General features: G+C 44.3%; 1 protein-coding gene across 1 annotated transcript in view; it reads right to left on the reverse strand.

Moving 5' to 3' along the window:
• The window catches only part of SMIM14 (small integral membrane protein 14), a 92,002-nt gene extending 77,906 nt beyond the window's left edge, over nucleotides 1–14,096 (reverse strand). Inside the window, exon 1 of the mRNA XM_010384533.2 lies at nucleotides 13,745–14,096. The gene's annotated coding sequence lies outside the window, so the exon portion shown is untranslated. The remainder of the gene's footprint in view (nucleotides 1–13,744) is intronic.
• Nucleotides 14,097–16,906: the final 2,810 nt, after the last annotated feature.

A 16,906-nucleotide genomic window follows, 5' to 3' on the forward strand; every position in this document is an offset into this window, starting at 1 on the left:
ACTCCTGACCTCAGGTGATCAGCCTCCCAAAGTGCTGGGATGGCAGGCATGAGCCACTGCACCCAGCCCATCCCTGAAATTCTTATAAAATATTTTTACAAGAAAGCAAAAGCTTAAAGACACCCTTTTCCGAAGGCATACTATTCAAAAGGAAGAAACTAGAGCAGGCGAGAAGGGACAACAGAAGTTTATTTTCCACAGAGTACAACAGGAATATATAGAATAAACTAGGTCAGCATGGCCAGAGGCCTGTGCAAGATATCACTGTATAGATCAGGTATAGATTAGTACAGGGGTCCCCAATCCCCAGGCCATGGACTGGTACTTGTCTGTGGCCTGTTAGGAACCTGGCAGCACAGCAGAAGGAGGTGAGGTGCGGGCCAGTGAGCATTACCACCTGAGCTTTGCCTCCTATCAGATCAGCGGTGGCGTCAGATTTTCACTGGAGCGACTGCATGCGAAGGATCTAGGCTGCACACTCCTTATGAGAATCTAATGTCTGATGATCTGAGGTAGAACAGATTCATCCCAAAACCATTCTCCCCCCTCCCCCCACCCTGGCCCACTGTCTGTGAAAAAACTGTCTTCTATGAAAATGGTCCCTGGTGCAAAACAGGTTGGGGACCACTGGATTACAGTATACTGTCTTCATTTATTTATATTCAACAAATCACAACTTCAAAAGTGGCACTATGACAACTTTGGAGATACAGCAGTTCTCACCCACTCAATTAAAGAGGAAAGAACTGAGGCTCTGAAAGCTTCAGTAATTTGCCCAAAGTCACACAGCACAGGAGGTGGGATTCAAACGCTCTGTCTTCTCTCACTTCTCCTTTCTTGAAAAGGATGTATCTAACAAGTTCTCAGGGGACTAAGTAACCAGCAAGAGAGTTCAGAGGAGGATACAGAAGAAACAAAGGTAGATTTTACCATCAAGAGCTTGCAATCAAGTTAACTGTTAATTTAAATAATAATTGCCTACCAATATATAATTAACAACTAAATAAAAGTTACAAATTACCTTTGTGATCACTACTCCAGAGAATGCTCAAAACTCAAGAAAAGGAGAACACTCTTCCCCTTAACCCTCTATTCCATCGCTACTATGCTTAAGTCTTCAAGGTCAGAGAGAATTTCCTCATCTCCTTAATGTTTCCATTTCTCCGCAACACGTGATTCTGTTCAAGATTCACCCTCCAGGGTGCCACCATTTTTCTAGAAATTCTCATTAAATGTGACCCTATTTTCTCGGGTGCCTTAGTCTATTGGGCTGCTTAAACAAAATAACACAGACTGGGTAGGTTACAAAGAACAGAAATTTACTTCTCACGGTTCTAGAGGCTAAGAAGTCCAAGATCAAGGCACTGGTAGATTCAGAGTCTTCTGAGGACTCACTCTCTGGTTGGTAGATGGTGCCTTCTCACTGTGTCTTACTATGGTGGAAGAGGGCAATCAGCTCTCTGAGCCCTCTTTTATAAGGGCACTACTCCTCATCATGAGGGCTCCACCCTCATGACTTAATCACTACCCAAAGGCCCACCTCCTCCTAGGATTTCAAATATGAATTGTGGGGAACACAAGCATTCAGACCAAAGGACTGTCTTAAACATTACCTCTCTTTCCTTGGTGACCCTTTTTTCTTTACCTATATCTGACTCCTATTCTAGAATCACTTTAGACTACACTTGCCAAAACATCATGGGATAGCAGAAAGAACATCCTTAGACAAAAAACTTAAGGCTAGTACTGAGAAATATTAATAGATAAACCACTTAGCCTTGTGGTGACTTCAGTTTATCCATAAAACAGGAGTGATAATTGAAACTATTCATTTTAAACAGTTGTGCAAAGATCAAGTAAGAATTTGTAACGGTACTTAATAAACTGAGAAAGTTTTAAAACTTGGGCTCAGTTGAAGACCAAAGTATCTCTAACCCTTAGCCAAAGTTCTCTGTATAGTGCTCTGGAGTGTGTGTGTTTCGCTGGGGCCAAAGCTATCACTCATCTGCATAAAAGGGAAAGAGAAGAAAGAAGTCTTCTTAATCTTGGTCTCTCACCTACTAATTTCCTGTCCTTTCCTGGCTGTAGTTTACTCTTATACAATCCTAAGAATTCTCTCTGCCTGGTCAAGGTCTAGGGGTAAAACTGATCATAAATAGTCAAACAAAGGAAAGCTGGCCGGGCGTGGTGGCTCAAGCCTGTAATCCCAGCACTTTGGGAGGCCGAGACGGGCGGATCACGAGGTCAGGAGATCGAGACCATCCTGGCTAACACGGTGAAACCCCGTCTCTACTAAAAATACAAAAAAAAACTAGCCGGGCGAGGTGGCGGGCGCCTGTAGTCCCAGCTACTCGGGAGGCTGAGGCAGGAGAATGGCGTGAACCCGGGAGGCAGAGCTTGCAGTGAGCTGAGGTCTGGCCACTGCACTCCAGCCTGGGTGACAGAGCGAGACTCCGTCTCAAAAAAAAAAAAAAAAAAAGGAAAGCTTTTCAATTAAATCATCTTTCTTTGTATTCAATATTATAACCATAAGTTTCATAATTTGAAAACGTTTTCTAAAATTTCCACCCAAGAGGGCACATGTCATCAGGACCTCCTGTGTCACGGAGAGAAAATTTTTAAATCCTAAAAACAAAGCCAGGCGTGGGGGCTCACGCCTGTAATCCCAGCAGTTTGGGAGGCCGAGGCGGGTGGATCACAAGGTCAGGAGTTCAAGACCAGCATGGCCAATGTGGTAAAATGCTGTCTCCACTAAAAATACAAAAATTAGCCGGGTGTGGTGGCGCGCGCCTGTACTCCCAGCTACTCAGGAGGCTGAGGCAGGAGGGCAGGAGAACTGCTTAAACCCGGGAGGCAAAGGATGAAGTGAGCCAACACCACACCATTGCACTCCAGCCTGGGCAACAGAGTGAGACTCCATCACAAAAAAAAAAAAAAAATTATACCCAAGAATATTTACTAGTCATATTCTAAATTTTAACATTGTAAACTCAGGAAAATATGTCCGAGTGCCGTGGCTCACGCCTGTAATCCCAGCACTTTAGGAGGCTAAGACGGGCAGATCACAAGGCCAGGAAATCAAGACCAGCCTGGCCAACATGGTGAAACCACGTCTCTACTAAAAACACACACAAAAAAATTAGCAGGGCATAGTGGCGCACGCCGGTAGTCCCAGCAATTCGGGAGGCTGAGGCAGGAGAATCGCTTGAACCCGGGAGGCGGAGGTTGAAGAGAGCCGAGATCGCACTACTGCACTCCAGCCTGGGTGACAGGGCGAGACTCCATCTCAAAAAACAAACAAACAAACAAATACTCAGGAAAATGTTTTTCTTTCTTTTTTAGAGCAGGAGTCTCCCTCTGTCGCCCAGGCTGGAGTGCAGCAGCACATTCTCAGCTCACTGCAACCTCCACCTCCTGGGTCCAAGTGATTCTCCCAAGTATCTGGGATTACAGGTGCCTATCATCACACCCAGCTAGTTTTTGTATGTTTAGTAGAGACAGAGTTTTGCATGTTGGGCAGGCTAGTCTTGAATTCCTTACCTCAGATGATCTACCTGCCTCGACCTCTCAAAGTGCTGGGATTACAGGCGTGAGCCACTGTGCCCAGCTAGGAAAATGTTTTTCATAAATCAGAAACAGAAATATTTAACAGAAAATATAAAAATTCCAGGCCAGGCCTGTAATCCAAGCACTTTGGAAGGCCAAGCTGGGTGGATCACCTGAAGTCAGGAGTTCGAGACCAGCCTGGGCAACATGGCGGAAACCTATCTCTACAAAAAATACAAAAATCAGCTGGGCATGGTGGTGCACATCTGTAATCCCAGTTACTTGGGAGGCTGAGGCAGAAGAATTGCTTGAACCCAGTAAGCAGAGGTTGCAGCAAGCCAAGATCGCGCCACTGCACTCCAGCCTGGGTGACAGAGCAAGACTCTGTCTCTTTAAAAAAATAAAAATAAAAAATCCATACTATGTTGATCCCACATAATAGTGGATACAAGTTACTTATAAATGATTTTTTTGTTTTTTGTTTTTTTTTCGAGACAGGGTCTCTATTGCCCAGGCTGTAGTGCAGTGGCGTAATCATGGCTCATTGCATCCTTGACCTCCTAAGCTCAAGCCATCTTCCCACCTCAGCCCCCCAAGTAGCTAGGACTACAGGCGTGTGCCACCACAATGGCCCCACCTATAAATGTTAAGAAAGCAGTAGGTTTTTGTTTTGAGATAGGGTCTCTGTTGCCTAGGCTGGAGTGCAGTGGTGTGATCACAGCTCCCTGCAGCCTCAACCTCCCCAGCTCATGTAATCCTCCCACCTCAGGCTCCAGAATAGCTGAGACCACAGGTGCGTGCCATCACACTCACCCAATTTTTTTAGTTTTTTGTAGAGACGGGGTCTCGATGTGTTGCTCAGATAGGTCTTGACCTCCTGGGCTCAAGTGATCTCCCCACCTCAGCCTCCCAAATTGCTGGGATTATAGGCACAAACCACCATGCCTGGCCAGAAAGCAGTTTTTAACAGCTGTATTACAAAATACTAGTGTGTTCTAAACTTGAGAGGTATATTACAAGCAATGGTACTAGTTTGTTAATGATGCATGTTATCTAAATAAATTACAACAGAATCAAGACTTTTCCTTAATATTTCATTCACATGCTTGTCTATATGATTTCTCTGAGCAGAAAGAAGCAGAGTGCTAAGGGCAGTGGCTCACATCTGTAAAATCAATACTCTGAGGGGCTGAGGCAGAATGGCTTGAGCCTAGGAGTTTGAGACCAGCCTGCCAAGGTGGTGAGACCGTCTCTATGAAAAACTTTAAAAATTAGCCAGGCATGCTGGCATGTGCCTTCTTATGTCGTAGTCCCAGCTACTCGGAAGGCTGAGAAGGATCACTTGAGCCTAGGAGTTCAAGGCTACCATGAGCTATGATCACACCACTGCACTCCAGCCTGTGTGACAGAGACCCCATTTCTAACTAAAATAAAAATGAAAGAAGCAGAGTATGGGTACTGCTCTCCAAACTATGTAACTCACAGCCTCTTTCTTCCATATCATAGCTGAGATGACATGTGCACAAAGACATGCATAAACATCATTAGTCATATTGGCAAAAATGCTTAGAACTACCGTGATAAAGCAATTATTGGGCCAGGCATGGTGGCTCACGCCTGTAATCCCAATACTTTGGGAGGCCAAGGCAGGCGAATCACCTGAGGCCAGGAGTTCAAGACCAGCCTGTCCAACATGGTGAAACACTCTCTCTACTAAAAATACAAAAATTAGCTGGGCATTGGCAAGTGCCTGTAGTCCCAGCTACTTGGGAGGCTGAGACAGGAGAATCACTTAAACCCAGGAGGTGGAGGTTGCAGTGAGCCAAGACTATGCTCTGTGCCATTACACTCCAGCATGGGCAACAAGAGCGAAACCTTGTCAAAAAAAAAAAGAAAGAAAGAGATAGAGAGACAGAAAGAAAGAGAGAAAGAGAGAGAGAGAGAGAGAAAGAGAAAGAAAGAAAGAAAGAAAGAAAGAAAGAAGGAAAGAAGGAAGGAAGGAAGGAAGGAAGGAAGGAAGGAAGGAAGGAAGGAAGGAAGGAAGGAAGGAAGGAAGGAAGGAAAGAAAGAAAAAGAAAGAAAGGCAATTGTTAACAAATAAAATGAATAAACAGATTTTGAAAGTCTGTTCAAGCAAGTCAGTTTCTTCTACATTACCTTTCCTAAGAGTAACAAAGCAGCAAAGTATGCATTGTATAAAAAGCAAACTTGTTTTTGCCAGGGCATGGTAGCTTTAATCCCAGGACTTTGGGAGGCTGAGGTGGGCAGATCACTTGAGGTCAGGAGTTCGACACCAGCCTGGCCAACAGAGTGAATGAAGCCCCGTCTCTACTAAAAATACAAAAATTGCCGGGCGCGGTGGCTCAAGCCTGTAATCCCAGCACTTTGGGAGGCTGAGACGGGCGGATCACGAGGTCAGGAGATCGAGACCATCCTGGCTAATACGGTGAAACCCCGTCTCTACTAAAAAATACAAAAAACTAGCCGGGCGACAAGGCAGGCGCCTGTAGTCCCAGCTACTCGGGAGGCTGAGACAGGGAATGGCGTGAACCCGGGAGGCGGAGCTTGCAGTGAGCTGAGAGCCGGCCACTGCAGCTCCAGCCTGGGCGGCAGAGCAAGACTCCGTCTCAAAAAAATAAAATAAAATAAAATAAAATAAATAAAAATACAAAAATTAGCTGGGCATGATGGCAGGTGCCTATAATCCCAACTACTTGGGAAGCTGAGGCACAAGAATCTCTTGAACCTGGGAAGTGGAGGTTGCAGTGAGCTGAGATCGTGCTGCTGCACTCCTAGCCTGGGTGACAGAGTGAGATTCCATCTCAAAGAAAAAAAAAAAAAAGAGTAAACTTGTTTATAAAAACTATATTGTAGTCGGGCACAGTGGCTCACACCTGTAATCCCAGCACTTTGGGAGGCCAAGGCAGGCGGATCACAAGATCAGGAGATCGAGACCATCCTGGCTAACACGGTGAAACCCTGTCTCTACTAAAAATACAAAAAAATTACCCGGGCATGGTTGCGGGTGCCTGTAGTCCCAGCTACTCAGGAAGCTGAGGCAAGAGAATGGCATGAACCTGGGAGGCGGAGCTTGCAGTGAGCCATGATCATGCCACTGCACTCCAGCCTGGGCCATGGAGGGAGACTCCATCTCAAAACAAACAAGCAAGCAAACAAAGAAAAAAAACTATGTTGCAAGATAAAACATGAGAGCAGCCAGAACATTGACCTCTAAGTCTGGTGCATATACCAGGAAGATGCTTACTGAATCCCTAATTCAATTTGAAATACCTTTATTAACTATTAAATTTTGAAAGCTCTGCACTTGTAATACTTGTCAATGAGTGCAGTCAAGCATAAACCAGCTTCATTCTGTCATTCTGTATTTTTACAAAGCTGAGACACATCTGTGCTTTGGCCTAAATTAAAAAAAAAAAAAAAAGGAAATGAAAATTCAATATGAAAATAAGCAATAAGAAGGTAACTTTCTCCAAAACAAGTCTTAAATGTTATCAAATACATATATAAGTCCTACTATACACCTAAAAATTGGATTAGTTTAGAAAAATATACTTTCCCAGAGTTAATTTTTAAAAAATAAAATATACATTTATAATTTAAAATTTAAATACCAAAAGTTAAAAAAAAAAAATGGAAAAAAGGAGGTACTTTCCTCTCCTCAGAGACAGCTTCTATTAAAAACCTTCATGTCGGCTGGGCGCAGTGGTTCATGCTTGTAATCCCAGCACTTTGGGAGGCCGAGGTGGGCAGATCACATGGTCAAGAGATCAAGACAATCCTGGTCAACATGGTGAAACCCTGTCTCTACTAAAAATACAAAAATTAACTGGGCGTGGTGGCACGTGCCTGTAATCCCAGCTACTTGGGAGGCTGAGGCAGGAAAATCACTTGAACCCGGGAGGCGGAGGTCACATTGAGCTGAGATCGGGCCACTGTACTCCAGCCTGGCGAAAGAGTGAGACTCCGTCTCAAAAAAAAAAAAAAAAAAAAAAACCATGTCTGACCGTCACGATGGTTCATGCCTGTAACCCAGCACTTGGGGAGGCCGAGCCAGGTGGACTGCATGAGCTCAGGAGTTCGAGAACAGCCTGGGCAACATGGCAAACCCCAACTCTCCAAAAAATACAAAAATTAGCCAAGCGTGGTCCCAGCTACTAGGGAGGCTGAGGTGGGAGGGTAGCTTGAACCTGGGAGGTAGAGGTTGCAACGAGCCAAGATCGCCCCACTGTACTTCAACCTGAGTGATAGAGTGAGACTCCCATCTCACAAAAAGAAAAAAAGAAAAGAAAAGAAAAAAAGACAAATCTTTATGTCTCAGGAAGATTTTAGAATTCAAAAAATACCAAAAACAAACAAATAAATAAAAATGTTTAAAAACTTCATGTAACATTTTCTAAGCATATGCAAGTATATATATATGCTGTATATACTTGTTGAATTATGATTAAAATCATTTAAGAAGTCTCAGCCAGGAGCAGTGGCTCACACCTGTAATCCCAGCACTTTGGGAGGCCAAGACGGGTGGATCACCTAAGGTCAGGAGTTCAAGACCAGCCTGGCCAACATGGTGAAACTCTGTCTCTACTAAATATACAAAAATTAGCCAGGCATGGTGGCGCACAGCTGTAATCCCAGCTACTCAGGAGGCTGAGGCAGGAGAATTGCTTGAACCCGGAAGGCAGAGGTTGCAGTGAACTGAGATCACTCCACTGCACTCCAGCCTGGGCAACAAAGTGAGACTGTGTCTCAAAAAAAAAAAAATTATGAAGTCTTTAATATACCTTCTATTTGTAATTAGACTGGCTGCTGTAATTATTCAGTTTTTAGGTTAATTATTTAAAACCATGGTTCACCATAATATTATTTATAATTGTGAAAATCTGGAAACTACATTCATGCCCAATATTAAAGGAAAACTTCAAATAAATCTGTTTATTTAAAATATCTTTGGATGCAGTGGTTCATGCCTGTAATCCCAGCACTTTGGGAAGTCAAGGCAGAAGGATCATTTGAGCCTAGGAATTCCATACCAACCTGAGCCTGTCTCCATAAAAAACAAACAAACAAAAATTAGTGTGGTAGTATGCGCCTGTGGTCCTACCTACTCAGGAAGCTGAGGTGGGAGAATCGCATAAGCCCAGAAGGTTGAGGCTGCAGTGAGCCATGGTCGCGCCACTCAGTTCAAATAGTAAAACACAAATCAAAGGAGAAAATGTAGGAAGAACTCTGATGATTTGATCAACACAAAGTAATAGGTTTTGTGTGTGGGGAATGAGCAGGTAATACACAAGTAAGAAGAAAATGCTCCAAATTTACTTGAAGCCTGGTGGGCTCTCAGCACTCAATACAACAATGCAAGACCTAGGAGTCTTTGCAGAATGTTTTTTGTTTCTTTATTTTTTTGAGACGGAGTCTTGCTCTGTTGCAAGGCTGGAGTGCAGTGGTGCAATGGCTCACTGCAACCTCCGCCTTCTGAGTTCAAGTGATTCTCCTGCCTCAGCCTCCCAAGTAGCTGGGATTACAGGCGTGCATGACCACGCCCAGCTAATTTTTGTATTTTTAGTAGAGAAGGGGTTTCACCATGTTGGCCAGGATGATCTCAATCTCTTGACCTTGTGACCACCCGCCTCGGCCTCCCAGAGTGCTGGGATTACAGGCATGAGCCACCGCACCATGCCACAAAATGTTTTTTAAGGCCATCTCCTGTTTGTGCAACTTCAGGCAAAAAGACCAACAAAACAATGGACTTCATTAAGGACAGGATTGGAAAAGGAACAGAAAACACTATCGTGTCCTGAACAAAAACACGGCCTCTCTTAATGTACTAAACACAATTCTAAACTCTATAGTTCAGAAGCAGTAAAGTACAGTGATTAAAAAGACTTGGGTTTCAAATTCAAGTTTCCACCACTTACTGTGTCTCATTGTCTTCATTTGTATGATACCTACATATCTGAGTTGCTTTGCAGTTATATGAAAACATGTAATAGTAATTTTTAGCATAACACTTGACATACAAAGCAGTGTTCCAAAAAAATGGTAGCTATCATTACTACTATAAAGAATCAATCTTCCAAAGAAAAGCCACTAAAACATTGAGAGATTCTCAAAGTTTGATATGCATTAAAATCACCTGATAGATTTATTGAAAATACAGATTCTAAGGACCCATTTCTCCCAGAAATTAATTCCGCAGGTCTAAAGTAGAATATAAGTGTACTGTGACCCAAACACCAAAGAGAATAAGGCACTGCCCTATAAAAAGAGGCTGAAAATTAGGGTTTTCTCATGGGGAAAAAAAAACAAAAAAAAAAAAACAAAAAAACGGCCTACGATAGACAGTATGTTCAAGAGGAATACAGACATTTCACTAAGTTCATTTATTCAACCAACATTCACTGAGTACCTCCTATGCAGTGAGAAGGACAGACAAGGTCTCATATTCACAGAGCTTAATTTCCAGGGTAGGAGACAGAACATTTTTTTAAAATTCCATATATTGATAAATGCTGTGAAGAAAATAAAATACAAGGGAGAGATTGGTCAGTCTCCTAGAAGAGGCAACATCTGACCTAACACCTGAATAACACAATGGTATCAACCACAGCAAGATCTGGGAGAAGAGTACTGAAGCCCCAGGGGGCAGCAAATGCAAAGGCCCTAGAGCAAGAACCAGCGTGGCAACTTCCAGGGACAAAAATGCAAGTGGGATTGATATACAGGAAGAAACTTACATGGCCAGGCTCCAGGGTACTGAACTAAGTAGAAGTAAACAAGGTAAGGTAAGAGAGGAAGGCGGTGCCGAAACTTGTATCGCCTGGCAAGCTTTGGTAGAATTTGGATTTTATTCTGAATATGGATGGAAAAATTTCAACAAGGGGGTGTCAAGGTAATTTACATTTTAAAGGATCTCTTAGGCTGGTAAGGGAAATGCACAATAAAAAGCCAAAGTGGAAGCAGGGAAACCAGGAGTTTCTACAATAGATCAGGTAAGAGACGAAGATAACCTGGCAAAGCTGATGGCAGTAGGGATGGGAAGAAGTGGACAAATCTAGAATACATATTGAACACTATAAGCCAAATCAAAGAAAAAGAAACTAGGTTGTATAATGAGTAGTAAACATCTAGGACTACTCATCCAAGAGCTACAAAATGAAAATAGAGATTTAAAGATTTCAGGTAAGTTTATGAGGCTCAAACTCAAAATAAGTTATTAGCAGATTTAGGATAGTTCATGGCATGTACTTATCCTTTGAAGTTGAGATGAAGAGGACATTTCCTTCCATAGCAGGCTCTTCTGGTGCCAACTGGTAACTCAATGTATATTAAGTGTGATGTGGGCCAGGCGAAGTGGCTCACGCCTGTAATCCCAGCACTGTGGGAGGCCGAGGTGGGCAGATCATTTGAGGTCAGGAGTTTGACACCAGCCTGGCCAACATGGTAAAACCCCGTCTCTACTAAAAATACAAAAATTAGTCGGGCATGATGGTGTGCACCTGTAGTCCCAGCTACTCAGGAGGCTGAGGTTGGAGAATTGCTTGAACCCGGGAGGCAGAGGTTGCAGTGAGCTGAGATCCACCACTGCACTCCAGCCTGTACAATAGAACAAGACTCCATCTCCCCCAAAAAAAAAAATTGTGATGTGTAAAGTTAAAATCTTCCAGGACCTTACTGCCTGGATCCTGAACATCTGATCAGCATTTGGAACAGGGTATAACTACGGAATAGAACTAAATCTTTACCCAAATCAAATCACTGAGTTAGCAAAAACTACTTAAACTTTCATATTATCCTCAGGCTGTGCTTTCTTTCCCAAGAGCCAAACAAGTGAGGCCTTACTTTGCCACACAATGCATATTAATTTCTTAAATCATACATCATCATAGAGATTTGTCAGGAAACCTTTTAAAACCATGCTTTTAATAATTATGGTTTGCCAAACACAGAAGCCCTCCATTATCCACAAGGGATACATTCAAAGAAACCCCAGTGGGCTGGACCTGGTGGCTCAGCATGCCTGTAATCCTGGCATTTTGGGAGGCTGAGGCCGGAAGATCACTTGAGATCAGGAGTTTGAGACCAGCCTGGACAACACAGTGAGATCTCGTCTCTATTAAATTTTAAAATTAAAAAATTATAAAACAACCCCCCTGTGGATGCCTAAAGCCCACATAGTGAACCCTATATATGGACTGTTTTTTTCCTATACACATCTATAAAATTTATAAATTAGGCACAGTAAGAGACTGACAATAGTTAATAATAAAATAGAACAGTTATAACAATATACTATAATAAAAGTTATGTGAATGTGGTCTCTGAAAATATGATTCTATTTTCGAACTGCGGTTGACCACAGAAACTGAAACTCGGGAAACCCCTGAAAGTGAAACCACGGATAAGCGGGCACTACTGTACAGTGAATACTCCCTAAAATTTAAGGTCCGAAGTCCATGTCTGAAAAATTTAAATTATTACTCAAAAAAGAAGTATTAGAATGTGAAAAAGCAGGTTATGTACTGAAAAGCATATGTGGTATGATACCACATTTGTATAAAATATATAAATGCAAAAAAGTAGTTTAGAAGGGTATAAACTAACATTTTGGTGATCTTTGGGTGGCAGGATTATTGATTTTTTTTCCCATCTGCTTTTATCAACATTTTCTCTATTACACAAAGTATTTCGTATAACCAAAAATATTAGTTAGAGGCTAGCATAAAAGGTAAAAAGCTGAAAAAGAACTTCAAGAAATTTTTCCTTCTTCTAAATCAGGATTACAACTGCAGTAGTAAGAAAAAAAGATCTCAATGGCAAACACTGGAGAAAAGACTGGTTAAGAGGTTCATGTTATACCACAAGGACATACCCTTCAAGGAAATAATCTAAACTCGTAACTCTTACTGGTTTGATAAGGAGCAATTAACTATCACGTACTGTTGTTCTTGCTGTTAACCACAGAAACACCTCAATTAATGAGTTCTCGGGGGCGGGGGGTGAAGCGGTGTTCTTTTTAAAAACCATGTTGGAAAAAATAGGAAAGAAAGTTAGGACAAAAAGGTTTGGTTTTCTGGTCGCAGTGCTGTAGAGGGCCGCGGAGAGCGGCAAGTTCGGAGCAGGCTACACTAAAGGAATCTGCGCGGCCAGCCACCCTAAGTGGAAGGGAATTCAAAGCCTCCTGCAACCTCCACAGCGCCGGGCGGCGAGAATGCCTCCTAGGCGTCGCAAGACTCCAACACCTGGAAGGTCTTACGCTTTCCAAGTTATAATGTGTACAGCTGCTAACTGTTTCTGACAATAACACACAAAACCTGGAAGGACTCCTCTGCAAATGTAGCTATTACGTGTGTGAAGCTCAACCAACTCTCTCGATGCAAAAGTAAGACATTCTATTAAGGCCACAGCCTCGGTTTTGCCAACTGGGGTAACTGAAAACATCCTACCGACTCTCTAACAGCTAACAAACCATCTCGGCTAAAATCCTGGCACATATAAACAGCCACTTTGGTGAAGTCTGCCTTTAAACAGCAACACGAGACTTCGGGTACAGCCGGTAACCAGTTTATCACACACTATTAGTTCCAATAAAGGGTGCTGCTACCTCTTCACTGTCAGCCTTGGTTCTACCTATTGAACAAACAGAAAAAGGGGATCCTTTAAATTCGCGACACAATAGGAGCTAAAAAGCTCTCGCTTTCAGGGTGGCAGCTTTCTCGTCTCACTTATCACAACAAAGGATGCATCCTAGTGACTTCACCGTACCCAGAAAGGGCTGAGGTAGACGGCAAACAAGATAGTGTGGATTTCGGGATTTGTGAGTTTTTCCTTCCAGCTACGACTCTCTTTTTACTCCATTATACGTCTCCACCCGTGTCGACAATCTGATCCTAAAAATAAAACCATCCGTGGCTACCTTGCCCTTTCCTGCCAAACACCGACTCTGACATCCTGCAGAGAAAGCCCAACTGCAGACTCTGCGGGGGGCGCGGGCTCGGCAGCAGCGGAGCTTCTCCCGGTGCAGAATCGCCAGCCCGGCCGGGGAACCGCTGAGCCCGAGAAACAGCCCTGTTCTGCCGCAGCCGCCACCGTCCCCGAGAGCCTGAGAAGCCCCCAGGAAAAACTGGGGCGAGGGGAGGGTGAGCCAGCAAACGCTGGTGGGAGAGGGGGAGACACTCACCCGCCCAGACAACAACCGATGGGGCGGGGAGGATGGGGGCCGGGACCGAGGCTCGGCAGAAAGACCGCCTGGAGCTTCCAGAAGGCTGCGGCTGCTCCGGACGCTGCTGCCGCTGCCGTTCCTGGCTGCCGGCTTCCTCCCCCTCCTCTGTTTTGATTCGAGTGACCACGTCACTCTAAGCCACAAGACCCGGATCTGCCGGCTCCCGCCGGCGGCAGTGCAACAGATTGCAGCGCCTGGAGACGCCAGCGGCCCCGCCTGCCGAGCATGCGCACGACCAGCGCCTGCCTTGTGCGTCCCGGGAAGCCAGGCGGGAGCCTGCAGCTTCAGACGCCTACGACACGCTGTGCGTGGGGGCGCGGAGCGCGGGGGATGTAGTTCCGGTTGGGAGGGGTGTGGCTGAGGACTGTGAAGCAGTCGGGGCGAGGCCGGTTGTCTGTTGAACTCTTCCGCGTAGCCTGTTTCGTCGGCGGCGGACAGTGTTCTCTAATGTGTCTCCCTTTGCCCGAGCTAAAGGTTTTCCTCGACGGAGTCTTTAGAATACCGTGGTAGAAGTAGACGTGGTTACAAATTGATGTTTGTTGAGGCAGTCTACCCCTGTAGTTTTTGGTTACTCAGGCCCGGATGGAAATTGGAGATGGGGATTACAAAAATACATCAAATGTGGCAGTTATTGGTTCCCTTTACCCTAACATTTTTGCACCGGAAACGACCAAAATTAAGTTCAACAGGAATATTAATAAAGGGAATATGTAGTCGGGCTTGGTGGCTCATGCCTGTAATCCCAGCACTTCGGGAGGCCGCGGTGGGCGGATCACTTGAGGTCAGAAGTCCGAGACCAGCCTGGCTAACATTGTGAAACCCCATCTCTACTAAAAACAAAAATTAGCCAGGCGTGGTGGTGCCCGCTTGTAGTCCCAGCTACTCGGGGTGCTGAGGTGTAAGAATCACTTCAACCCAGGAGGCGGAGGTTGCAGTGAGCCGAGATCGCGCCACTGCACTCCAGCCTGGGTGACAGTGAGACTGTCTCAAACTACATAATTAAAGATATGTGACCAAAGATGACTTGCTCGTCAGGAGATAGTGGGGAAGTAGGAGGGAATGCTGTGGCTAGGCAGCCAGCCGGCCCAAGTCTTCGTCGATTTGGTTGTAGAGCTGGAATAAGGGTGCTGTTTTTACCCAATTTTCTTTTTAGAGCAAGCTGGTGCTTCCTACTCTCCCATTCTAGCCTCTGAGTCTCCTCGGTAAATTTTGGGGACCCTGGAAATTAACCAATTTGGCAAAATGCAGAACTATATTGTTTTCTTAGGTCCTTCAGTTGGCAAACTTTAATTAAAATGGGACAAGTGACGAAGTAAAAGTGAGTCCCAAACAAAGATTTCACAAAAGTGCCTCTTTGCCAGTCTTGACGGAGAGGTGAAAGCTGCAAGCTTTCTTAACTCAGATTTGATGACCTTTTCACCTACCCAGACTTCCACCTCAGCTATTTGGTTAATTACCCCTCAACAAGCTGAATCACCGTCCCCAAATTAGTATAATTTACAAGAGCTTTTTAATTAAAGTGGATATTGAACACAGGTAAAGGTTTCTAGAAAATTAGAGGTTTCTGGTAAAACTTGGAAGTGTTTCCCAGTTAACTAACTACAAAGTAGGTATAAAGAATAAAGATTTGGGTCCTTAATCTGCAATCTTGAACTCTGCTTACTCAAATTCAGAGTTTGAGATGGAATCTGGTGCCCTAATGAGCTGACACTGTACCAAAGGGTCTTTAATTTGTGGAAGTCCAAACAAAATCTGTTATGCTGGAGTGCACCCATGTGCACGTATGTGTTTGAGAACACAGCTGTGTTTAAGACAACAGTATGGTACAAACTAGAATTGTACTGGTTGTTGCAACATTCTCAGTACTTGCTTTTTTTTTTTTTTTTTTTTTTTTTTTTTTTTTGAGATAGCATCTTGCTCTGTTGCCCAGGCTGGAATGCAGTGGTGTGATCATAGCTCACAACAGTCTCGAACTCCTGGGCTCAGAGTGATCCTCCCATCTTAGCCTCCCGAGTAGCTAAGACTACAGACACATGCCACCACACTGAGCTATTTTTTTTTAATTTGTTATAGAGATAGGGTCTTGCTATATTGTTTAGGCTGGTCTTGAACTCCTGGTCTCAAGTGATCCTCCTGTCTCAGCCTCCCAAAGTGTTGGGATTACAGGCATGGGTCACTGTGCACACCCAGTACTAGCTTTATAAAGTAAATTACAGGAAAACCAAGATGTTAGGATTAGCCTGGTGGGGTGCTGTATGCCTGTAGTCCCAACTACTCAGGAGGCAGAGACAGGAGAACTGCTTGAACCCTAGAGTTAGAGGCTTTAATTAGCCACTGCACTCCACCCTGGGCAACATAGCAATACCTTGTCTCAGAAAAAAAAAAAAAAAAGATTTTGGGATCCTTGGTAGTCAGCCTCTAAGATGACCCCTAATGATTGTCACCTCTGGTGGTCTGCATCAGCCCTTTGAATCAGGACTGCTGTGTTTTACCAATAGAGTACAGCTGAATGTGTGTGACTTCTGAGGCTAGGTCACCAAGGTACTGATTGCAGTTTTCCCTCTCATTCTCTTTGATTGCTTGCTCTGGGGGAAGGCAGTCTCCACACCACTCTGCTCGATTAGCTCTATTAACAGGCCTATGTGGAGAGGAGAAAAAGCCTCCACTAAGCCAGCACCAACTTGCCAGCCATGTGAGTGAACTAACCTGATTGATCCTGCAGCCCTAATCAAGCATTCAGATGACTGCATCCCTGCCCAACATTTGATTGCAAGTTCATGAGAGCTAGAAGAGGCTGGCTCTTACCCACAGACACTGATATGGGATATCATGTGCTTTTTTTAAAAGTTCTGATCTTTAAGTGCAGTTTTTCCTCTTTTTTTTTTTTTCTGAGTCTCTGTTGCCCAGGCTGGAGTGCAGCGGTGCAATCTCGGCTCACTGCAACCTCCACCTCCTGGGTTCAAGCGATTTCCTGCCTCAGCCTCCCTAGTAGCTGGGATTACAGGTGCACGCCACCACACCTGGCTAATTTTTGTATTTTTAGTAGAGACGGGGTTTCACCATGTTGGCCAGGCTGGTCTCAAACTCTTGATCTCAGTCGATCCGCCCACCTTGGCCTCC

Source organism: Rhinopithecus roxellana, chromosome 2, assembly GCF_007565055.1.
Source record: "Rhinopithecus roxellana isolate Shanxi Qingling chromosome 2, ASM756505v1, whole genome shotgun sequence".
In the NCBI taxonomy this organism is placed as follows: Eukaryota; Metazoa; Chordata; class Mammalia; order Primates; family Cercopithecidae; genus Rhinopithecus; species Rhinopithecus roxellana.